The following is a 26,694-nucleotide window of genomic DNA, read 5'->3' as shown; positions in this document are numbered from 1 at the left end:
GTTCTCGTCTGCTTTGGCTTTGGGAGTTGGACCAAACCATTTCACGTAAATAGAGGGTGGGGGGGGTTGCCCAATACAGAGCCTCTCTGGATCTTTACTTTTTGCCAAAAACAACAAAAGAAAAAGAACCGTTAGTTTTATTGGTCTATCATAGTTCTATTAAAGATGATAGGTTAACAATTCAACATTGAGAATCCGTGCTTCCCAAGCCATGGTCTCCCACCGCCAAGCGTCCATAGCGACGTCGCTTTTTGATCCTTCGATGTCGGCTCTTCCTATCATTGTGAAGCAGAATTCGCCAAGCGTTGGATTGTTCACCCACTAACGGAACGTGACCTGGACATTTTGAGGAATGTTTGGACATTTTCGGACTTTGTATCGTCATTTTATGAGTGTTTAAAGAAATCGCGGCTTCATGGCCCGGAGCGCCACGCCTCAGATAGTGTTAGGCCGCAACGGCTCGGGGCCCCTTTAGCAACCAAAATAGTTTCTTTCACCTTTCTAACTTATATCGCCGGATGCCTGATATTAGTACCTGCACGATGATGTGTGTGTTTAATTTTTGTGACTTTGCACCGTCGAGTTAGAAGCCAATAAAAGATTTCGCGGTCTGGTATGCTGATTGAGATGGTGAAGCTTTGCAGGATGATGCGGTTTCACTCTACCGGCTCGCACGAACGAACGGAAAGATATTTTGTACATCTGTTTTGATATTTTGCAGTCGATAACAGTGGCCTAAATCCCAACGTTGAAAACTGTGTGAAAAATTGAACGAAAGTGGGTATTTTGGCGACTAAATTAGCTTTGAATACTTAGGAAACATAAAATAAAATGCGCTGATTCACTCGCGTTTGCAGCGGTTAATGTAAATAATTTTTTCATTGTTACTTGGACTTAGGGGAGGTATAGACCTACAAAACGAGAGGTATCATTCGGTCGTCGGACTTATGAGGATTAAATTATAGATTTTAAAAGGTAGCTGTTGAAAAATATGCAAAATTCACCTTCGCGGTTCGGACAAACGAACGGAAAATTATTTTTGAATTCTGTTCTCGGATTATACAGTATCTATAGGGTAGTAATGAGATTACCTCGAAAATCCGATTAAAAAAGGCTTAGGCTAAGGAGCTAAGCCGCGGCTTGCAATTTTTACGAGGAAAAATAACGTTCCGGAAGGAATTTCTCTTCCGCCATCATCCGAATAATTTTCCGTTTGCACGAGGACAAAGACGAAGGATAGACCGACAGAATAAGGATAAAGGATAGACCGAATAAAAATGCCCCATTACGCAAAAATAACCCTTATAATTCACATGTCAAAATTTATTCAACTGAAATGTAATTCCCTTCTCGTTTCATAGAGGATATGGATATCAGAACGTTTTTCGCGACAACATCAAGTAGCACATCCCCGACCACTCTCCTGGAACAATCAAGTTCTCAGAAAGAGGTGGACGATTCAAAGGAGAAGATAGCAGAAAAGGGTGCATGTGCGAGTACTCGGCCTAATTTCCCAGATCAGCCTTTTCAACTTCATGATGACAGTTGTATCCCAGTCCAAATACTGCCAAACCGAAAGTTGAAGTTTCAACAACAGTGGTTCAAAGATTTTCCGTGGCTTCATTTTGATCAGAGCATTGGCGGTGTACTCTGTCACATCTGGACGGACGGTTCTCGTGAAAAACTTACCGAACTTGCCCGCTGTGCAGAAGACTCATTTGTCTCAAAGGGCTTTCGGAACTGGAAAAAGGCTACAGAAAAATTCAGTCAACAAGAACGATCAAACACACATAGGCTTGCCTCTGAAAATCTGAAATGTTGCAGAAGTCAACCTGGTGTCCATGTGCAGCTGAGCAGCAAACTGCGAGAACAGCAAAGATCTGCATGGTTAGCACTTCTGAGGATTATCACCTCACTGCAATATTTCGCCGAACAAGGTTTTGCAATTCGTGCGAAGGATGCCTCTGAAGGGAATTTCAAAATGCTCTTACAGTTGTGGGCCAAGGATGATGTAAACCTGAAGACGTGGCTGTCAAGGAAGACGACGTTCACAAGTAGAGAAATTCAGAAAGAAATTCTACAGTTGATGAGTCATGCCATCGTCAGAAATATCTGCAGTATCGTGAATGAAATGTCTACTCAGTTCGGACTCATAACTGATGGAACGCAAGATATTCAGGGTAATGAGCAGGAGTCGATGTGTGTGCGCTATGTGACGGATTCCTTTGATGTTCAAGAAGATCTCATCGGCCTCCACCAAGTATCGTCAACAACAGGAGTATCACTTTGTAAGATGCTTCAGGATGTCCTAATTCGGTGCCAACTCCCTATTGAACACCTTAGAGCGCAGACTTACGATGGGACAAGCAACATGTCCGGAAAGTACAAGGGCTGTCAAGCACAGCAAAAATAAACTCCAACCGCTGGCCAATTATGTTCACTGTGGAGCTCATGTCACCCAAATTATTACATCCAAAGCCCTACAAACTGCACCGTTCATAAGAGACGCCCTTGATTATGTCCAGGTACTCAGCAACATCTACAACAACTGTGGAAAATTCAAGCATCTGTACTTGAATATCTACGCTGGCGATGCTGACGCTCCTTGCCCTACACGCCTGAGGCCAATTTGGTCGACGCGTTGGGTAACTCGTTCTCCTGCCGTGAAATTGATATTGGATAACTATGAAGCAGAACTGGATGCCCTTCAACAAGCAAGTGATGACTTTGGTACGAACACGGCATCGCGAGCCAACGGTATTCGAAGCTGTCTTTCATCAGGAAAGTGTGTTCTCGGTCTGTTTGCATCATTGCCCATTCTCCAATCCCTTGAATACCTCAATAAGGCACTTCAGGGTTCACAGGTTACCGTCTCTGGTATGCTTACTGCTGCAAAGGTAACTGCACAGAATCTCCAATCTCTCCGTACCGACCAGACGTTAAAGGAGGTTTTCGAAACAGCACAACAGAAGCTCCAGCAGTGTCAACTAGATCCAGTGACCCTCCCTCGTAAGCGCAAGCTTCCGAAGAGACTTCATGGAGGCACGCAGGAATACACTGCCAATTCTGCAGAGGAGGTATACAGAGTTGAATTTTTCAAAGTCATCGACAGCGCATCCGAGAACTTGAACGAGTACTTCACATCAACCGACCTCATGGTGTATAGGGACTTGGGTCAAATGCTCCTGTCTGGGTAATTCGAACCACAAATCGTCCGCAAATATCCCGAACTGTCGGATTCCCTAGAACAAGAACTTGGCTTCTTTCGTAACCAGTTCAGTGGTTCATCTGTTGAGGATTACCGTAAGATATTTGTAGACATGGTGCCAGAAGTCCGTCGAATGTTCCCACAGGTAGAACGTTTGCTTAGGCTTCTATTTGTTTCCCCAGCAAGTTCATGCGAAGCTGAACGGTCATTCAGCACACTCAGACGTATGAAGACTTGGTTACGTTCCACAATGACCCAACAACGCCTCAACCATCTCATGATCTGTCATGTTCACCGAGATCGTCTGACTGCACTTGACCCCCAAGACATTGCTACAAAGTTTTTAACTGGATCGGCAGACAAGAGGGTTCATATTTTTGGCAAGTTTTAAGGTAAGTTGACTGTACTCATGTAATATCAATTTGTATGTCAGTCTAGTTTTCAGTTTATGTTTCGTGAAGCAGTTCAAGGGTCATGAGAAGGAGGCTTGATAAACAATTCTTTTGTGTGTGTGTGTATGTATATATATATATATATATATATATATATAGAAATATATATATATATATATATATATATATATATATATAGAAATATATATATATATATATATATATATATATATATATATATATATATATATATATATATACAGGGTATCCATAAAAAAATGACATCATTTCGTAGTCTAATAACATCGCTAATTCTCACTCAAATGATCTCCATTTTTAACAAAATGTGTAAAAACTAACGAAGTTGAATGTTTAATTCTTATCTCAATGAGAATCTACCAGGAAGATGGATTGGGCGTGCCAGTCATGATGACAATGTGCTGTTGAAATGGCCACCACGTTCACCTGACTTGACACCTTGTGATTTTTTTTTCTACGGTGCTATGTGAATAGAAAGGACTGGTCTATATCCCCCGTCTTCCTACAAGCCGAGAGGAACTTAAGAAGAGAATCACAGAGGTGCTGGAGAATGTTACGCAAGACATGCTACAGCGTGTTTGGCAGGAGCTGGACCACCGACTTGATGTGTGTCGTGTCACAGACGGTGCGCATATTGAACATTTGTGAAGTTTTGAGAAAACGGTTATAAAATCTACATCCCTCCGAATCTCTTGCTCGAATTTTGATAAATAAATCTTTTATTGTTCCACATGAAGCCTATTTACTTTCGTTTGCCTGGGACATGTAGTTACTTAGATATTCAAGTTTCAAAGGATGTCATTTTTTTAGGGACACCCTGTATATATATTATATATATATATATATATATATATATATATATATATATATATATATATATATATATATATATATATATATATATATATATATATATATATATATTGTTGTGGTTACCAAATTCGCAAACCACCATTCAGGTCCCTTAGGTGAGGTATCTCGGTAAGTACATGTGTAGTTAGGCCCAAACCCGTTGTCTAGTGGGAATACATGTCATTTATGCGTGCTGCGACTCTTCAGGATAGCCGTTTTTCTTTTACTATCTTTAATTTGGACCAACCGCCATTGTTACCACCACCAACCACCGCTTCACCACAACCGCCACGACCTTCACGTCACACCTCGCAACCGTCGCATCGCCACCGTTCTTGCGCCGCCTGTGGGTACCGGTGTTGGACTCGTGCAGGGCGCGCGCCGAACAGCGTGTACAAAATCACGGATTTTGTGCTTCAAAAACGGATCAAAAACGACACACGCCCACTTTTTGCCGTCCAATCGGTGAGCGAGGGCGGGTGGCCCCGCCCCCAGGGCGTTGGAGGGCGATCGATATATGCAAATTTATGGATCAAAAAGCATTCACGCCCACTTTTTCTCGGGCCAATGGGGAGCGAGGTGAAAGGTCGAAGGGAGGGGGTCAAAGATGAGAGGGCGAAGCTACGGGGCTGATTAAAGCGACCGTGTTCGTCAGTCCAGGGAGTAGTAGAGTCGAGAGGGAACAGAGAGTTAAGACTTCGCGGGCGGTGGAGTTGGCAAGAAGGAGCTGGTCGTCGTGTGCGTTGGAGTCGGAGCGGAGGGGACGGAGCTGTGGAAAGGCGGCGAGGGCAGACGAGGGGGTGCTCGCGTCGTGCAGGGAGCTGCACCCCAGGGAGGCCGACAGCGCGACCTGGCCGAGGTGGAGACGCTCGTTGCGGGGCAATAAAAATCCTCTATACCCCGAGCATCAGCAACCCCCTCCTGTTTCCCCCCGCGCTGAGATAGTGCGACCAAGGGGGCCCCTTTCCCACCCCCTACCAGACACTGCCCGCGAGGCCCGCTGAGTTGAGGCACCATCGCCGCTCCGCGTCTCATCACCAGACGGGTAGGCCCGACCCGGTCTCGGCCTCAGGCCCGCCTCATCTTTGAGGGTATTCTTTTCCTTGGTTTTGGGTATGTGTTGTCGGCGCCGTCTGTGAAGTAAAATTGTATAAGTGTTGCCGTGTGCTCGGTAATCGGATAGCTCTGCATTGTGTTTCTCTTTTATATTTGCTTTTTGTGTAATATTGTGTTTCTTCTCCTTTTACATGTGCTTTTGGTGTAATTGAATATGTGTGCTTTCCGTTCAGCGCGAATAAATGTGCTTTGTGTTGAACTGTTTCCCGCTTCGCTTTGTCATTTCCTTCATTGAATCCTCATCTTGCTTCACGTAAAGGGTTGGTAGTGGGCTGAATATGCCCGATAATTAATCGAACCGTCGAGGTCGACGATAACACCGCTCGGTTATCCCGATAGTACGGAACGGGTCGCTTAAGTGGCCCGTGTCCGAAGTCGACCTGCGGCGAGGTGCGATCGCCCGGTCTACCCTCCGCGTGGGTACTTAGGTAGGTCGAATTTGGCGAGCAACCCTATCCCACGCGGGGGCTGATTGGCTCGATCGCGGTGAGACCGAAAGGTCCACCCGTGACTGGTTCCCGGCGTTAGTCCGAGAGGGTCACGACTGGATTGTCCGTCCGGTGGGCGACGTGCCGCGATTCGAGTTACGTGGCCGTCAGCACGCCGGCGGGCGCGAATCCGCAACAATATATATATATATATATATATATATATATATATATATATATATATATATATATATATATATATATATATATATATATATATATATATATATATATATATATATATATACATATACATATATATATATATATATATATATATATATATATATATATATATATATATATATATATATATATATATATATATATATATATATATATATATATATATATATATATATATATATACACACATATATTTGAAACTTTGAAATGTGTATGATTAATGTTTAATTAAATTCGCTCCGTCTGCTTACATGTGATAAAAAGATGGTCGATAGATGGTCAGATTAATTTAAGGGATTTGTGTGATCAGAAGGCAGCATGTCAACGAGCGTATAAAATCAAGAATTTGCAAGGGTAGACTTGCTGTGTCCACGCTGGCACGAAGTGGGCTTCGTGGTCTGGACATGCAATGCCCCCCCCCCCCCCCACTTTTCAAAAGCAATCGACGCCCATGTATGAAATCCTTCCTTTTCTCCAACAACCTAATCTCAGATCACCAATTTGGATTCAAATCAGCTTGGATTCAAATTTGGATTGAAATCAAATTCAAATCCACCTTGGACATGCTGCTCCTTCCCTCCTAACGATGGATACATGAAGGCCATCAATGTCAAGACTAACTGAATTCCTCACCTCTTGCAACCAACGCTTTGCTCTAAACAAAATCCCTTCATCTACTCTCCCTGTTAAAGCTTGCGTGACCCAAGACAGTGTTCTGGGCCCAGTCCGAGGCCAAAAGAAAATGTTGAATTTCCGGTCACCCGATCTACCACAATTTTTTTTTTTGTAAGGGTTGACTTCTGGGCGGCCATTTTATATCTGCTGTGCGTGGCATTACTCTGTGCCATTGTTGACCGCTGTAGTCTTAAGAGATAAAATCAGCGGGTTTATTGCTGTTATGGGATCAGAAAGTTTTATCGTCATTTTAAAAACATTGCACAACCCACCTGGGACACATTGATGGTGTCTTGTTCAAAGTCGGAAAATGGACGCTGGATGGACATTCCGACTTTGACACAAGTCATGGCCGCCGTGCAGACATTTTATGTTCATTTTTTTTCACTTAAAGTGCCAATGTAATCACCAAGACACACAAGATGTCAGACCCATGAGGTATGCATTTGACATACTTATGTCTGGCGAAAAACGGCTACCACCCAAAAAAACCTAAAAGGTAAGTTGTGAAGAAGAAGAAGAGAAGAAGAAGAAGAAGAAGAAGATGAAGAAGAAGAAGCAGAAGAAGAAGAGGAAGAGGAAGAAGAGGAAGAGAAGAGGAAGAGGAAGAAGAGGAAGAAGCAGAGGATGAAGAAGAGGAAGAGGAAAAAGAAGAAGAAGCAGAGGATGAAGAAGAGGAAGAGGAAAAAGAAGAAGAAGAGGAAGAAGAAGAGGAAGAAGTAGAGGAAGAAGCATATTGTGAACATATGTCTAAAATGGAAAAGTAAGTGTAAATTAATATTTTAAAATACAGAACTGCATTTCTTGAAAAATATTTTAAGCCAGTTTTGTTACAAAGTAAGAAAAATGGCCAGATCTTATCAATATCTCAGTTTCGTGTGTACCTTGAATCGATGGAACTGCACTTTGATGGGAGAGGGGCTGGTTTATACCAAAGATCGTAAAGCGGAGCAAGATAGCCCACTCGTGCGCAACCGCGTTCGATTCGGTGAAGTACGCAACGGAGCAGAACGGCGGCCATTTTAGCAAGCAAGCTACTTTCTTGGTTGTAGTTCGACCGCTGTATCAATCGCGGAGTAGGAGGCAGGAGAGGGGCGGGAAAGAGAGCAAGGCGATGATACATTAGCCATGTACAAGACAGTTTCTTTTTATCACAAGTGAAATTGCACAAAATAAGAAGAGATGAGATAGAAGAAAGGGAGAGAAAGAGAGAAATTAGGACGGACAAATAGAGAAGAAAAGCTAACAGCTTCTTTACCGTTAAGGAAGGAGAAGGCAAATTGAGAGAGGAAAGGATAAAAATCAAAGCCCAGACACATACAGAAAGTATATTATTCTTACTTGGAGACATATATATATATATATATATATATATATATATATATATATATATATATATATATATCATCAACAAAAGAAGTCATGCAACATAATCTGTATGATAAATATCACCTTCCAAGAAAGTATCCTTCGAAGTCACTATTTAGGCATGGGGAGAAATCCGGGGAGGGGAGGCAATGATCAACCCCCCCCCCCACACGCACACACGCACACATACACACGCACACATACACACGCACACATACACACGCACACATAGACACACACACACACACACACACACACACACACACACACACATTTTAATGGGTATTGAATGTTCTCTCAAATGCCCCATCAATGGTTGGTGAAGACCATTTTTTCTTGCTTCTCACCTCTGAGTGTCCCCCCCCCCCACCATTTTTTTTTCTTTACACACATTATGCCTCCTTTTTATGCGATTTTCTTTTCTGCTTTCACAGGCTGCGATTTTCTTGCTGCCTCGTTCATTGCATGCTCAAAAGATTGACCTTAATTTGGAAAGTTCGGAGCCGCTCTTTCTTTAGCAATTTCTCTTGTTTCCATGATGGTGTATTGTCTGAACAAAATGATGCTGGACTATTTGATCTGTTACTGCTGTTTCCGCTGTTGCTACTTCTGTCATTCTTGCATGGCTTGCAGTACGAGTGGTCAACCAGTGGAGAGGGGCTCTCTGCAGACAGACAAAACCAGAGAGTTGGTGTCAAAGCCACCCAATGCTCCCGTGTTTATACATTTATTGTTTTTAAAAGACTCATCTAATAATTAATATTTTTTATAAAAAATTGCAGTGAAGTCTGATCCAAATAATTTTAAAGCAATATATGTATTTGTATATTGTAATCAGTAACAAGAGCGCAAGTGAGCACAATATACGCCCAAACAAGAAGGTATATACAGAATTGTGCTACTACATGTAAAACAGCATCCTAGTTGCCATGGCAACCTCTTTAGATGACGAACATATGTTGCGACACACCGTCTCCACAGTATGTACCTATGTACCAAATATGAAACGTGAAAGTTGAAAACTTTGGGAGTTAGAGTGCGGACAGGAACGGATGGAAAACAGCATCCTGGTTGCCATGGCAACCACTTTAGATGATGAACGCATGTCACGACAGATCGTCTCCACAGTCTGTACCTATGTACTAAATATGAAACGTGAAAGTTGAAAACTTTGGGAGTTAGAGTGCGGACAGGAACAGACGGATGGACAGACAGACAGACAGACAGACAGACAGACAGACGGACGGACGACCGGTATCACATAATACGCCCCGATATATATATATATATATATATATATATATATATATATATATATATATATATATATATATATATATATATATATATATATATATATATATATCGTGCGTATAAAAAATGGTGTGGTAGATAAAAACATTAGAAAGGAAAAAATAACTTGCACCAAAAACTTGAACATTTTCACGCTCACGCTGATGCTCACGTTGATGCTCACGCCGGGGGTATTGATATAGCCCTCTGTTCTTCAAACAGGCGAGCTAAAAATGAGTCAATTAAAACAGGGAATTAACATTTCCTCTATTCATTTTTAGGCATGCCATCAAAATATATTTATGCCAGGAAATAATCTTCAAAAAGTGCACATCTACATGAACATGCAGGTCTGTAAGGTGAATTCTATTTTACTTATACTGGAAAATCAACAGTATACGTATGCATAAGATGGTTTACATGTAAGTAATATAAATCATTTTAGAACTGATTGTTCTTTGCCTTCACATTAATATTTTTGACATTGTGATACAAATAGAGAAAAAAAAAATTAAAACATGAAATCCAACTTTAAGTTCTAGTCCTACCAATACATTTTTTTACAAAAAAAATGGCAGCGTTGTGCACATCATGCTTCATTTTCAACTTTTCACTTTGGCAAGACACTAGAACTGAGATTCATAACAATACAGATCAGACTTACTTTTTTGTTGTTTCGAGGCATGTGGAGGGGATTCATTGTTGGATCTCTCTCTCTCTTCATGGTTCTGCGAGGAGTAGACAGCGTCTTTGAAGGGTTCGGAACATTGAAGAGTGTTGGCACAGTATTCCATTTCAGCCTGTTCTTTGTCATCCGGTTTGAAAACTGATCTTCTTCAAAGTGTTCTGCACATAAGTGGCAATTGTTGCTGAGATAGACATGACTCCTGTTGAGCAAATCATCCCTACGGGTATTTTGAACCCATCTTTGACACCTGAAAAGAACAGGAACAAAAATTGGATTTATCTTCATGCCTTGGCTCGACTGATAGTAGTGATATACAAAAATGCAATTTCATTTCACCAATTTGAATATGTGTAGCTATATGTACACTGAGGTAAATTTACAAGTGGTCCTGTATCCATAGCAGTTAATTATTAAAATTACAATAGTCTAATCATCAAGAATTATGACTTGAGTTGAAAGCTAAACTCTAAAGCAGATTAAAAATGCAGTCACAGCAGCAGTAGGGTGGTTGTGATAACTGCACACTACACTGTTTGTGCTGTACTGTAAATCTCTGCCTTTCTTTTGCCTTGAGTCGACTTGGCGTTCCTTATACTTCATAGTTTTATATTTTTATGTATATACTTTTTACTTTATATTTTTGGGTTATGTTATTTTATAAGTTATAAATATACAGTGTTAATCACGTATGTACGTCAGTCATACAGTCAGATTAGAAAACAGATTAGAATAGAAACCACTCCGATGGGGTATCTGGGGGGACGTATTACAATTGATGTGGTGCCGAATTATGCAGATTAAATTTAAAGTGCATTCTTTAGGGGTGGGGGTGGGTTAACGTTTCTTATTTTGAAGAATATATACTTTATGGATGCTCCCAAAGGGTGTAATCTTGGATTTTTGTGAACTGGAAAGGGTCTAATGTCTGAAAATACAAGATTTTCAGGAATGATGAATGGGAGATTAGTATTCTTCAAATCCTTCATATGTTCTGTTGAGCCATGCAAATGATATGCTGTCTTTATCAGTGCTGAGACCAGCTTCACTGTTTAAAAGAAACCAGTAGAGATACTAAATTGGTGTCATTTAATCCTCTGACTCATGTGCACAATTCCGTTTCACCCCTAATTTTGTATCTCATGATGGACTTGTTAAAGTTCATGATTCTATATGTTTACAACTATCAATGTACACAAACCGGTTGGAAAGATCTAGAATCTGAAATACTGTCCTACTTCCATTTAAACACGTACAAAACAAAAAAAATCCCACCAACCAACCCCATTCATTGAACAGCATGTTTAACGGAAACCCAACATTTTGGGGGGGGGGGGCGTGGGGTGCATTCCTGATCTTCATCAATGTTCGCCCGGATTGGAAAATTCCCTTTATCTATTCCTGATGACTCCACCCTCTGCTGTGACATCCCTCATCCCAGGCTGCAGATTCCCCCCTCTCTTCAGACCTTGATAAAAACATCACAAGCTGATCAAACACATGGAACATGTCCATCAATCCTGACAAATCTCGCATTTTCACTTTCTCTCTCTGAAAAGAGTGTGGAGCAAACACTCCCATCTACTTTCTTAACAATCTTCTTGAAGAAGTACGGTCACTCAAACTCCTGGGTCTCAATATGAGCCACAATCTTTCTTTGGCAAACCACATTTCAATGTCGTCCTTCAAAGCTCGTCCCTGACCAGGCATCATCCGTTGTGCAAAGTCCTTCCTTGGCACATATGAATTTCTGTCCACCTATAAGGACTTCATCCAAAGCTTGATGGAGTACTGCTCTCCCTGATGGGTTGGTGCCCATGCCTCACATCTTGCTCATTATGAAGCCATGGATGCGGTCCACAATCAACCCCCTTCTGGTTAAACCCCCGAAATCCAAAAGCACTGCTCACCTCCACTCCTTTTTTTCTGCCTGTGGAACAAACTCCCACATCCTTTTCAATCTCATTTTTCCTTTCAAGTCTTCAAGGCAGCTGTTCACCAAAACCATGATATTTTCGATCCCAGTTAATCCCCCACCCCGAGTCCCGAAGCCTATTTCCTTCTAAATTTCCATTTCTTTCATTCTGAGGCAAACCAATTCCGAACAAGAAGTCTTTGTACACAGTCCTCCCCACACCCATTATTTGTCCATGTCTCCCTCCCCCTCCCTCCCCTCCCCTCGTGTTACCCCCTCCCTCAACTGTTCTTTTTGTTCTGCTGTGTATTGATTTGTTCAGTGTTCAAGCTCTTCCCAGAGCCTCGACCTTGCATGCAAAAAAGAGCAAAGTTGAATCAACAGCCTTCAATGTCATCCACCACTTGGACAATCACAGAATATAGGTCAGTTCAAGTATGGGAGCATGCACCGGAGCAGCGCATCACTGCATCCACTTTCTGCCGGTACTCTGGGGCCTCCGTCTGGCCATCCCCCAGGCAAATGCCTGGCGCATCCCCATCTCTTTGAGATACTGATCAACCTGCTGTAACCACGAGGCATGTGGTCAACCCATTGACCTCCTCCACTCACGAGGCTCCCTCACAGAGAGAAGCTGGTGAGCAATATCAGCATCAGGAGAAATCAGCTACATGTCCATACAGCCACAGCTGATGCTTATGAAATATGCAGGTAACAAATCTCATTTGAGTCTCTCTCAGCAACTGCAACTGCTCATTGGACACAAAGTCCGACCAGCAATAGCGAAGGATTCTCCAAAGAGACCTGGTACCAAAGGAATCAAGTCTCCATGTCAGATCCCTGGTCAGAGTCCAAGTCTCACATCCATAGAGCAAGAATGGAAGCACCAAGGACCTGAAGACTCAGACTTTCATCCTCGTGCACAGGTACCGACAGCACCACACCCCATTGTCTATTGAATCCATCACTCCCCAGGCTCGACCCAGACGTCTATTGACCTCTGGCTCACAGACAGCAGAGACATGAATATCACTGCCAAGGTAAGGGTATCTCTCTGACCCCTAATATAAATATCCTCACCACAAACAGGTACAGACAAGATAGCAGCATCCAAGATGTCATTGAAAGTCTGGATCTTAGTTTTGACCCAGGAAACCCATAATCCCAGTGGATCATACTCCTCATTCAGCACCTTGTGGGCCCCTAAAAAGGATATCCAGAGTCTCTGCAAAGATGACTGCATCATCTGCAAAATCAAGGTCAGAGATCTTGACATTCCCAAACGATGCACCACAGCTTGATCTCTCCAAAATCCTCCCCAGAATCCAGTCCATACAAATGCTAAAATTGTGGAAGCCAGTGCACACCTCCGACACACAAGTACACACAAGTCGGAGATGGTGCCACCACATCTCAAAGCAGTCTCAGTACAAGAGTAAGCCTGGTATTGGCTTAGTGGTAAGGGTGGCGGCTTGGGATCCTAGGGTCCTGAGTTCAAACCCTGTTGGCCACTGAATTAAAATACACCAGGAGGTTGACTCAGCTTGTCATCCTTCCGAGGTCAGCAAAATGAGCACCAGTGTACTGGTAAGGGGGACACTGCATCAGCGGCATAGCCGCGTCCCAACCAATGATGAAACCAGCAGCCACAGGTGGGGGGGGGGGGAAGGAGAGAGAGAAAGAGAAAGAGAAAGAGAAAGAGAAAGAGAAAGAGAAAGAGAAAGAGAAAGAGAAAGAGAAAGAGAAAGAGAAAGAGAAAGAGAAAGAGAAAGAGAAAGAGAAAGAGAAAGAGAGAGAGAGAGAGAGAGAGAGAGAGAGAGAGAGAGAGAGAGAGAGAGAGAGAGAGAGAGAGAGAGAGAGAGAGAGAGAGAGAGAGAGAGAGAGAGAGAGAGAGAAAGAAAGAGAAAGAGAACAAGAACAAGAGAGAGAACAAGAGAGAACAAGAGTATTGCTCAGACATCAGATCGATCAGTTTTGGTGGCACCACACAAAGGCAAAGAATCCTCCAGAGGGCATCCCGATTCACTGAATAAAATGCTTTGCATAAGGCCCGGTCACACCTTGACGTTTTAGCCAACGTATGCCGATTTTTGAATTTTGTTTCTAAAACGCTGGCACACGTTGAATACGTTATGGGTAAGTTTTGATAACATTGAGAGCACGCTGAAAAACACTGTCATACGTCGTTGTACGTTGGCTTTAAACGTTGTACTTTTTGGTTGTCCTCAAATTTTTTCATGCTTGAAATTTCACGACGTATGCCGGTGTATGACTCACACGTTCCGCTACGCTGGCCACAAGTTGTATGCACGGTCTGCGATCGTTGACAGACGTCAACACATGCTACTTGTAAGTTAATCATAAGTTGAAACACGCCGAGGTAATGTTTAGCATACCCAAAACTTATTTCTAACCTATGATTAACGTGTTGTTGGCATGTTACGCGATCATTGCCACACATCGACAGACGTTACTTTTAAGTTACTCATAGGCTGAAAGACGTCGGTATAATGGATCGTCCTTGCGTTAGCGTCCACGGCCAGGACACTTATTTGCAGCACTCTTCAAACTTTTCTTCGGCATGACGAGGATGTTCACACTTCGATGTCTAGCTTGGCTATGATTCCAATTGTCCATCGGCAGCGTCTATTTAAAATAGTCGAGTTTGAGCGTTTTAACACGTTCAGAAGAAACGCTTCAAATTTCCAAACCCCAGCGTCAAAAAACAAAGGCGAGTGACAGCAATTTAAATCGTTCATTGTAAACAATGAAAATAGTTGAGTGGTTCCGTTTAAAAGTCGTTGAGTGTAAAAAAAATCCAATTGTTGAGCGCAAGCGCCTACTTTCAATAGTGGAGATGCAGCCATTTAAATCGTTGAGTGGCAGCCTATGAATAGCAAACCCTACGTCACTGGCAAAGATAAACTGCCGCACGATATGGATAAGTTATCGTTGGGCATAGTTTGTGAACGCCGGCTTCACGATAATTATCCGTTGGTATATCGTATCTATAAATAATCAAAGCGCTCTATGCACATTATTAGTTCATTGTGCATTTGTCCAACCCGTTATGAATAGACCTAAATCGTAAAAACAAGCTATAGCTCATTGTTGAAAAAGCCCCATAAAAAATTAGCCGCGAAGAACTTCAAACAATGGTGAAAAGATGTCTCCTACCCGTGGACACGCGGACGCAAGGACGATCCATCATAACCCACACCCTCCCCCTCACACTCACCTACTACTACCAACATGAACAAAATACTACTAATACTAATACTGATACTGATACTGTTACTGTTACTGCTGACATGGACATCAACTCAAAAAGGACTCGAAAACACTGTTGGGTTCCCTTTTATGAGCAGAATTTTTATATACCAATTCCCAAAACCGCTGGGAACACGTCTTTATATGGCAGTTGTAAGCTAGAAACACGTTAATTTTTTTTTTGTCGACCGGAAGACGTCATTGGAATACGTCTACATACGTCGATGTGTGTTGGGACTACGTAAAGAATTGGTTCAAAGCACGTCAAACATAAGTTAGAAATAAGTTTCGCGTAAAAAAGACATTACCGTGACGTGTTTCGACTTATGAGTAGCTTATAAGTAGCCTTTGTGGACGTGTGTAAGCGTCCACATATCGTGTGTACAACTTATCCCCATCACATGCGGAACGTGTGTCATACGCCGAGTACGTCGTAAAATTTTGAACATGTTTAAAATTTCTTGACGTACTCTACTTACTATGACGTATGATAGCGTACTTTAGCTTTCTAGTCACGTATACCAAACTTACTCATACCGTATTTGACGTGCCCCAACGTTTTAGACACATGTTTCTTAGGTCGGCATACGCTGGCAAGATCGCCAAGGTGTGACCGCGATGTTGACACTTCCATTTCTACGGCAGTTATGATTCGAATCATTGTGCGTCAGCCTTTTAATAGGCTACGTCACGACATCGTCGGCGATGCGTGCAACGCGCTATGCCTAAGTTAGACTATCATTGGGCATCGGTTGCGTAGGCCGACAACAGGTTCAGCATTCGTTGGTATAAGTTATCTATAACACAACGAAACGTTCTGTGTCCGTTACCAATGCGTTATACATAAGACCAACTCGTTATGAATACGTCCGAATCTTTAAAAAAAAAACATCAAAAGTTCAACGTAAGTCAGCGTTTTACATACATTTGAATACGTTGCCATCGCTGGCTAAAACGTCAAGGTGTGACCGGGCCTATAGATCAACATGGGCTGCAAGCCACCCCTTCCAAAACTCTCGTCTGCATTCGGTGAAGACCCGAAGAGCAAGGATACAGTCAATCATTGACCTCTTTGGTGTAAAGCCTGACTGCTCTTGACGCTGATCCTCAAGCAGATGGTGGTGAACCTGATCAAGAATTATCCGAGCAAAGACCTTGCCCGGCACTGAGAGCAGCGTCACCCTCGGTAGTTGTTGCAGTCCTGGCGATCACCCTTCCCTTCCCAGAGAGGGGCAACAAGGCCCATGTTCCAGTCAGTTTGGAGGATGCCTGTGTTCCTTGCAGAGCACAGAACTGCATGCACCGACATGAGTACAGCATTTGCACCAGCCTTGAGAAGTTCAGCATGGATGCACAGATCCCAGGAGCATCACAGTTGATTGGGGAGTGAGCAATAGGAAGAGTAACATCCCGACATCAAACTCAACGGCTGGGAGATCAGCCAGGTACAGCCGCTCAAAGTAACTGGCCCAGCAGGCCTTCACTTCGGTGTCCTTTGTCAAGAGCCCACCACCCTCCACCCTAACTGCCGTACACGGAGGGACGGGCTTGGAGGAAAGCAATGCGCAAATTCCCCTGTAAACAGGATGAGAATCACTTGAACACAGGTGATGCTCTACCCCCTCACAGATTCCTCACACATAGGCCTCCTTGTCCACCTTCAGCGCATATACAGTTTTACGCCTCAACTCCTTGAATAGCTCAGCTCTGCCATTAAGCCTGGCCTTGTGACTCTGGTCAATGGAATCCAGTGTCCCTTGAGAGACAAAATTCTTCGTAACTCTATGGTACATTCCAAGGCATCTACCAGCAACATGGAGGACGGTGGTCTTGAAGGCACTCCACAACTCTTCAGGATTTTCCAAAGCACCCAGACCCCTCAAATCCCCACTCATCCTGTTTGCAAATGCCAGAGCTGCCCTCTCATCTTTGAGCTTGCCAACATCCAGCCAAGGCTGGGATGGTACCATTCTCCCGGATTTAAGCTGAAACTTCAGAGTTACTACACCAAACTTGTGGTCGGTATTGAGGAACTGAGCACCCCGGCAGACCCTGCAGTTCTGGATGATCCTCCATCGACCATCAATGAGCATATGTTCAATCTCCTTTGTCACACCGCAAGCGTTGGAATACCAAGTCCAGCAATGAGCCTTTGGGGGCTGAAACCATAAACCAGCCACCATAAGTCCACGACTTTTTGCAAAGTCAAGGAACTTAGTGCTATTCTGGTTTGCAGTTCCAGACCCATGGGGACCAACACATGTCCCATAACTATCCCTCTCAGTTCCACTCAAAGCATTGAAATCCCCAAAAGACGAGAAGAGTATCTCGTCTGGGGCACTGATCATCACAGACTCGAGCGTGAAGTAGAATGCGTCCTTCACAGTGAGATGACTCGCCTCTGTCGGAGCATAAACAGAGACCAGGGAAAGGACAACTGATGAGTGACGAATCCTAAGTCTCATAATATACTCGTTGAATGGCGTTACCTCAATTATCATTGGAGTCAGCTAATTGGACACAGCTACAGCAACTCCTTGGTCATGGTAACCATCACAGTGGCCAGACCAATAGTACGTGTAACCACCCGGCATGATCTCACCGCAATGCGGTTTTCGAACCTCAGAGAGTGCTGCAATACTGATGATCAAATGCTTGAGGTTTTTTTCTTTTTTTGTATACCTTGTCGAGGCTGGTATGGGAGCTAAAACACAACGCATAGCAAGGGGGGCATGAGACAAGAGGGGCGGGAGTGGGAAGGACAAAAAAAGTGGGGAACAGAGACATTAGGAGATCTGTGGAAGGGAGAGGGATGGGGCGGGGAACATGGGGTATACAAGATGGATATTACAGGGACTTTCAGGAAGGAAAGCAGGGAATTTGAAGGAGGTGTGTTTGGGGTGGATTAACGGGGATAGAAAACATAGAGGATTTGGATGGGAGACGATGAGATGGTGGTGAACAGCTGTTTTGAAAGCCTCGAGGGAAGAATGGAATTGAACAGAGTGAGAGAGTTTATTCCAAAAGGGGAGAAAAAAATGAATGAAAGCTCAGATTATAACAGAGATCGGTGATCATTCTCTATTAGGGATCAGACATTCTAGGCACCCACCCGAAGGGACCGCCTCAGGTTAATCCGAGGAGACTGCTGCTTGGTGGACGACGCCTCAGCAACACTCCGCCACACACCACCACAATCTGATCCAAAAAGTTTACCCTGTGCTTTTCGTCCGATCTTCAAGGAATGGGGGCCCCGAAGGCTTTGTCACAATGCTATCATCCGTTGAGCTGCCCTGCGAAGCGCAGCAGCACAGGAGGTACTCCGACAGAGTGGGTTTTCAGCTTTCTTTGCATTTGCGGGTTTTGTGGAATGAAGTGTTTTATGGTGGTCGGAGTGCAAATCCTGCCACCAACCTCCAAATAAAAAGTACCCCAACTGCAGGAGGACGTCCGCAGACACAGTTGGGCACTAGATATGGATGGCCGTTGGCTCACAAGGAGCTCCTCCGCCCTTTGACTCGTTTTGTTTTTAATCCTGCTGGGTGTCCATATCCATACACCCTCTTTACCAGAAAACCTGGTGGGTGGGACGGTTTAGCCCCCGACAACGCGACCATGAAACATGTTAGTACAGGTTTACATGGTACCTGTAGCAAGTCATAGATCTAATCTAGCCTGACCTGACAATAAGATGGCAAAAATGAAGTGAAACTGAAAAAAGGGCACTTGGAAGAGTGTGTACCTCTGCCAGGTTGAACAGTTTGCGTTTTGTCGTCTACTCATAGGCCAGATCCAGATGCGGATCTTCACGAAAATCGAATATATTCATCCTTGTCACACACCCAACCTGTCAACCAAGTTTCGTCCAAGTCCGTCCATGACATTTTTTGGACGGATTTGGACGAGACTTGGTGGACAGGTTGGGTTGTGTGACAAGGACTGCAACTCAGCTGATGTGCATATTGAGACTGCAACTTATTTGATGCTATATATCGTTTTTGGCCCTATCACTCAATGTTGAAGAATCACTAAAACAATCCTTATATCCGGATCTTCACCAAAATATAATTAATTCATCCTTGTGACACACTCAACCTGTCCACCAAGTTTTGTCCAAATCCATTCATAACATTTTTGAGATATATTCTTCAGAGACAGTCAAACAGATATACAGGGATAAAATCATAACCTAACAACCAACTCATTGTGTCCTTCAATGCAAGGCTTTGAATCTCATTTCGCACTTTGGCAACACAAGGACAATTTGGATCATGCATTGTGTTATTTTATGGGCTATGTATGTCATGCTTCGGATGATGCTAGGAGAAACTGGGCATTATAACTGTTTGGAAGTGTAGCCTGTGTTTTATATTGTTTTTAACCTACAAAAAAATAGAAGTGTTGGCTTGTTAAGCATCCCCGTCTAAACCCATGATTCATGATCCTGCGATCCCAAATCCAAATCCATTACACTGTATTACACTGTATCAATGTGAAAAGACCTCTGCTGAATAAAGAGAAGTACCATGTGTTCTTTAACATTTGCATGTAGATAACACTGTGCCTGTTGGATTCGAGCTTGAAGTGATAATCTACAGATTTGTTTGCATACCTTTAAAAATGACCTCTAACTAATGGTGAGCTAAACTGTCGTGGGGCTTGTTGTACATCAGCTGAGTTGCAGTCTCAATATGCACACGGTGGGAGGGTGTGATGCTGCACACGAAGAAGGTGAGGGAGGTTGCAAATTCGCTATTTTGAGTAAATAATAAATGTTCCCCATCAAATTAATTTTAATGCTGTTACATACAAACTCATCCAGTCTTTAAAGATATAATGAGTGACTTCAGCTTGAGCTTGGGGAATGCATAAATGTGAAGAAGGTCTTTTAATTGAAACACTCCATTACAGTAATGAACCCAAGCTTTTATATGTGCATAGTACATCTCTCAAGAACTTAAGAAGCTAATCGCTTCTCCTTTCACCCGTTTCTTGCTCAAACCAGAGTACACATAATAAATAAATAAAAAAAAAATATATATATATATATATATATATATCAAAGCATGTGGAGTGTGAAGAGCACTCCACTGATCTCAATTGGACTTCGTCCTACACCAAAGCATCACTTCCAATCCGGAGGCCTCATCCCGGTGACTCTGTCAAACAGACAAAGATTACATGGTCAACATCAGTTAAACATCAAATGGAACCACCTATCCAGACTTTGGACTTATTTACCTCTTTTGAAGGTGCCTTTTTCTCCAAACAAAAGGTTAAAAAAAAAAAACATCTAAAAAGCTTGGGACGTGCACCTTGACCCCTTGGCCAAAGTACACAGTCCAGCAAGACTGTCCCGTTGGCATACACATGCCCCTCAGCCCAAAGGCTGAAGCCCATGGTCAAACAAACACACACATCCTAACCCCAAAGGGTTAGGTCATACAATTGGACCCCTCCACAGGAGTGAGACCTCATGACTTCAACGGCATGCCATCAGAAATTGAGGCTTATTTCCCCTCATCAAGACAGCATACCAATAACTATCTAACCAATAATGACCACATTCCTCGTTTAATCACCAGACGCTCCTCCTGACTGTTATGGTGAGCATCGCCACGGAATATGTTTCATACGGTAAAACCGCATTATCTGCAAACCAATGGTACTCTCCAAGATCAAGGAGGGAGACTTCCTTGAAATTGCTATTCGATTTTCTCAATGGTTGGAAACATCAAATCATGCTTAATGCTATTCAGTCTCATGATATTCATCTTGAGGTTGATGTTCCACAAAGCAGCATTTTTGGATGAACCATATTCTTCGTCCACATAAATGACCTCACCTTTTCCTTCGAAAATTCCCTGTTCTATTTTGCTGACGACTCGACACAAGGCAGAAGTTTGTATTGTATAATGGTTTCATCACACGTTTAAGAGTTAGGCTGCGATGGCATCCCTGTCTTCAGATCTCCTGAAAATAATTTCTTGATCAGCTACTTGGAACTGGTCTTTCAATGCAGGCAAGTCCCAAGCTTTCACTTTGTCATTCCTTCAGAATTGGCTGTTTCCTCAAGTTTATACTCTGGCCAACCCATGTAAGAGGTTCAGTCCCAATATTTTACTCGACATCATACGCATTTCCTTGATTTTACCTTGAAATGCATTTCTAAAGTTAATGAATAGCTTCATATTATCTGCAGAGCCAAGTCCATTCTGAGCAATGCAGAGCTTATTCCAGTGTAGAGAGCCTTAATTAAGATGAATATGGAGTATGCCTCACTACTCACCTGTTGTTTAGATGCTCCATGAGCCGAGACATCTGTATCTATACAAATAAATGTCAGTGTGTGTATTTCTCCTCCATAACCCCAAGACCATGAAACATAGCAGCCTGAAAATTTGCATGCGTACGAAGGGAATTCCAAGGAAGTGAACGATTGAAAATTGGAAGTTTGGGTTAATTAAAACACTCCTTTTGAAGATAATTAACAGCCTTCTTTAATTACATTCTTTATCAGACGCATCCTCGGCCACCTCGCTCTCGATGTGGTCTTAAGGTGCATCCTCGGTTACCTCGCTGGGGTCTGAAGCCCCAATGTTTTTTGGCCTGCTCAACCATACCTTGACTTGGAACAGGCCGCAATGATTTCTGAACGATAAAGTTTTTTTTTTCCACTTTCCTCACTCATATCATCGAATGCCTGATAATCATACCGATGGATCGCTGGATAGATGGCAATGCTTATAAATACCTGGAGACATCAGCGTTCATGGCTTTATTTAATTCCCACACACGCCTTTGCCTCTGGAATCTCTTAAACAAAGGCAAATTACAAAATGTAAGCTCCAGAATTGAACTTAGCAGCAGTGCCGACTGCTAAAAAAAAAAAAGTGTTAATTTGTCCATTTCAGACACATTTTATATTTCTGGCATCTCTTGGAAGTGTGTGTTTTTTTGATGGTTCAGTGATTGCTAATCACTTACTAAGAGAGCCGTTCCTTATCAACTGTCTTGTTGGAGTGCTTAAGCCACTTGACGAGTGCTCTATAATATTCGCACTGTCACTGAATACTGCACATCGATCAACTTGAGCAATGTTCAGGGTCCACTCGCCTGCAATGGCCCTGCATTTAATTCAATTTTTTTTTAAAGAAACATTTCGTTCAAATCATGGCAGGATAGCCCAGAGGTATGCGCGTTCGCTCTAAGCTGTCCAGCCTGGGTTTGAATCCCGATCCACCTATAAAGTATAAACTGTCATCACAGTGTTTCACGGCAGGGTGATTCATGAACGTATGTGTCGTTAAACTGGACATCACATCTGCCAGAATGCCCCCTCTCCTCCCCTCCCTCCCCAACACCATCCCCAATCCCTCTCCCTTTATCTCCCACCCCTTTTTCTCACTCTTCCACCTCGATCCCTCTTCCACCTCTATCCCTCTCTCTCTCTCTCATCCCTCCACTCTCTCTCTCATCCCTCCACTCTCTCTCATCCCTCCACTCTCTCTCTCATCCCTCCACTCTCTCTCTCATCCCTCCACTCTCTCTCTCATCCCTCCACTCTCTCTCATCCCTCCGCTCTCTCTCTCTCTCCCCCACCCTATCTGTCTCTCCATCTCTCCCCCTACCATCTCCGTCCCCCTCTCATCCCCCTCCCTCTCTTTCTTCCTCCTTTCTCTCTCTCTCACCCACTCACTCCTATCTCTCTCCCATCCCACCTCACTCTCGCCTCCTTCCCTCCCTTCCAACACTCCTCACTCCCTCCTCTAACCTTCCCCTCAAATTCAAAACGAAACTGTCAGCCCTTAACAGAGGGGGAGGATGGAGGAGCAGGGGGAGATAGAAAGGGGGATGGCAGAGTGGGAGAGAGAGTGATAGGGGAGGGAGTGAGGGGATTGGGGTGGAGAGAGAGAGAGAGAGAGAGAGAGAGAGAGAGAGAGAGAGAGAGAGAGAGAGAGAGAGAGAGAGAGAGAGAGAGAGAGAGAGAGAGAGAGAGAGAGAGAGAGAGAGAGACATAACCCCCCTCCTCTCTCCCCAGTCTCCTGCCCTCTCCATCTCTCACCGCTATCACACCCCTATCCGACTCTCTCCCCCTCCCCCCTTATCCCTCTGTCTCCCACCCCAATCCCTCTGTTTCCCACTCCTCTCCCTCTCTCTACCACTCCTATGCCTCTCTCCGACCCCTCTCCTTCTCTCCACCCCTTCCATCCTCCATCCTCTCTCTCTCTCTGCTCTCTCTCCTCACTTCCTCCCATCTCCCTCCTCTATCCCTCCCCTCTCTCCTCTTCCTCTTTCTCCCCCCCCCCCCCCTTAATAATAATGTCCACGAAGCGACAGGTTATATTTGTTAGTTAAAAATATATATATATATAGAAAACTAGAAGGGCACTCGGTGGAGCGCATACCTCCGCCACATAATGCCTGATCCACGAGAACATATCAGGCCCAATACATTTTTGAAATATCAGGTTACACAGTACTATATCGTTTTTGGCCTCATCTCTCAATGGTGAAGCATTACTTTAAAAATTAAATATCTCTCGTATCCAGATGCATATCCGGATCTTCACCAAAATCCAACCAGTTCATCCTTGTCACACCCACCCAACCTGCCAACGAAATATCGTCCGGATCCGTCCACAACTTTTTTGAAATATCCTGCATACATACAGACAGACAGATAGACAAAAAGACAAACAAGAAAAGACGTCGTGCACAGCACGATACCTGCAAAGTCCACCCCCCTCTCTCCAAAGGTGGCCATGGATACATAAAATTGTCCATTTCATTAACATTAAAATTGACAATCATAATCAAAGCTCGGGTCAATTGGTTGGAAATTGATGATCTTTGAAGTTTGACCTGGAGTTGACCTTTGACTTTTTGACCACAAGAATAGTTTCTTTCCCGGTTCAGTGATGCAATATGCAAATCTTGTTCAAATTTCAAGTCAATCGGATGAAAAATGACGATTTTAGAAATTTGACCTTTCACCTCAAAATCAAGAGGCTTCTCATGTAAGAGAAGTTAAAAGAATCAGTTAAAAATTAAATAATTATTGTATCCAGATCTAGATTCGTATCTTCACCAAAATTGAAACAATTCTTCCCCGTGGCACTGCCAACCCGTACACCATCCATCCATATTTTGAGATATTGTGCTTTATATCGTTAATGGCCCGATCTCTCAATGGTGAAGAATCACTTAAAAATTCTTCGACCCGGATATGGATTCAGATCTTCACCAAAATTTGGCGTTACCCTCCTTGGCCGGTTACCTACACACACAAAAATGTTCAAAACGATTGCTTGAAAACTGTTTCCAAAAATCACGTGACAAATAGACAAACAGCCAGACAAACGCTACAGAGTAACATACTTGTCAAAAAAAATTTTCCCCAAGTTATAACAAAATCGACTGACCAATATACTTGAAAAATCTTCGATTTTGCAAGTAACAAACAAACAGACAGAGGGAGGTGAAAACATGATAACCTCCATCACCTTCGGTGGCGGAGGTAATAAGAGAGCGAGAGAGCGGAATCTCTGAAGTCAGTTGTCTCATGTCACAAGGTTAGAGCAAATCTGATTGGTCCATCCTCCAGCAAGTCTGACAAAATGCAATCAGCAGGCCACAAAGTATGAATTTAAAGGAAAAAAAAGGGGTCATTCCATAACCAGACACAACACAGAACATCATCTTTTGCTGTGCCTGACTCCTCTGACAATGTGGTCACCTGTTGTGTCAGACTATAAACTAACCGATGAGTATCTCCACTATTCTATGAATATCTTTGATTATGTATTGCAATGCATCATACCCTTCTTTCCCAATATGCATTACTGATTTTTTTATCGTGAATGTTTCCTGATACTTTGCAGATGAGGATTGAATTTTAAGGTGTACCATCATTTGAAGTGTAAAATAATCTTGGTTGTCCTGCCTATATTAATATTGGCTCATATATATTTTAAAAATACAATAGAAGCTTTTGGAATTGATACCTTGAGCAAGCTGCCTGAAATATATCTGCATGGGTACCTTGGAGACTCACACATCATTTTATTGAACAATATCAATGCCTGTGCAAGAGATAAACTATGGAGGTTAGAAGGTTCAAATGCCAACAGTGGGATGGTAGGAACAGATGGATGTATGATGTATAAACAACTGATAAATAATGTCGTGAAATGAAGTCTGTAATCGAGTGAATAAAAAAGTCTGTACTGGATGTTCACATGACATGGTTTCACATGGAGGAAAAAATATGAAACACAGAAGGAAGGTGTGCAGAAGTGGAACTTAGGAAGGTGCACAGGTGATGGATTGACCAATGAAACGAGCATATGTAAGGGAGAGCTGGTTGTGTGAGAACAGACAAAAGCAGGGAATTTTTGATGCAGGATTTCCTAACAAGCTAAAAAAAAAAAAGGGTGATAATGCAGGATGTATGCAGAGTAAAACCACATGTCAGAACAATGGTTGGAAGGAAGATTTCATTTTATCACACTCACTGCACCCACAGTCATAACAGCAGTAATATAATCTCTGCTGCTTCTTTATTGCATCTCTTCTGATAGATAGTCCACTGTCTTTTAAACTCACTCGGGAAGATTCTAGGGAATTCTAAAAAGGCCTACGAAGGAATACCTACGTATTACAAGGCTATATGAGTGCCCATTTGTCTTGTTGGTTCAGCCTTTTCTAAAATTACCTCAAGCCCACCTGCTTTGCGTGGTGCTTTGTGTGACCACCTGCTTTGAGACAGATGGCATTAGCCTATTATGTATAGATGGTTTTGTATTGTGGAATTCTTGCATTTGGATAGACCCAACGAAGCTGCCTATGTGTAGAAACATGTGATTTTTTCCCCGCAAAAAAAAAAAAGTCTCTAAAACGAGCATCTGCTGGGGTAACAGAGAAATAGTTCGATATGGGAGAAACTTCGATGGAAAAAAGAAAAACTTTAAACCTTGTTCTTTAGGTGACCTGGAAATAAAAAAGAGGGTCACGATAACAAAATTATGACAGCTGTTTGAAAAGATGCACATCATTTTGAACCACCCTGTAATTTTATTTTTCCCAATTGCTCGGATGCTGCCTACCAAAAAAAGAGTTGTTCAAGTACTTTGATGGGGTTTACATCTGAGTTCCCAAAGAAAGCAACTTTGTTGCTGAAAGGACCAGCGTAAGCTTTTATCCTC

General features: G+C 42.9%; 2 long non-coding RNA genes across 2 annotated transcripts in view; one reads left to right on the top strand and one right to left on the bottom strand.

Moving 5' to 3' along the window:
- LOC147032572 (uncharacterized) overlaps window positions 1-4,316 on the top strand; it is a 68,621-nt gene extending 64,305 nt beyond the window's left edge. Inside the window, exon 3 of the long non-coding RNA XR_015052121.1 lies at window positions 4,114-4,316. This is a non-coding gene — a long non-coding RNA (uncharacterized LOC147032572). The remainder of the gene's footprint in view (window positions 1-4,113) is intronic.
- A 4,413-nt stretch (window positions 4,317-8,729) lies between these two features.
- Window positions 8,730-10,624, bottom strand: LOC147032571 (uncharacterized). The gene is made up of 3 exons (XR_015052112.1): window positions 10,282-10,624; window positions 9,790-9,844; window positions 8,730-8,988 (listed from the first exon to the last, which is right to left on the bottom strand). It is a non-coding gene; the product is annotated as an uncharacterized LOC147032571 (long non-coding RNA).
- Between the last annotated feature and the right edge of the window lie 16,070 nt (window positions 10,625-26,694).

The sequence above is a fragment of the Eptatretus burgeri genome, chromosome 2 (genome assembly GCF_056783735.1).
Source record: "Eptatretus burgeri isolate ZD-2024b chromosome 2, Ebu_testis_v1, whole genome shotgun sequence".
Taxonomy (NCBI): Eukaryota; Metazoa; Chordata; class Myxini; order Myxiniformes; family Myxinidae; genus Eptatretus; species Eptatretus burgeri.
Note: the sequence above shows the minus strand (reverse complement) of the source record. Positions and strands in the feature narration are given on the sequence as shown.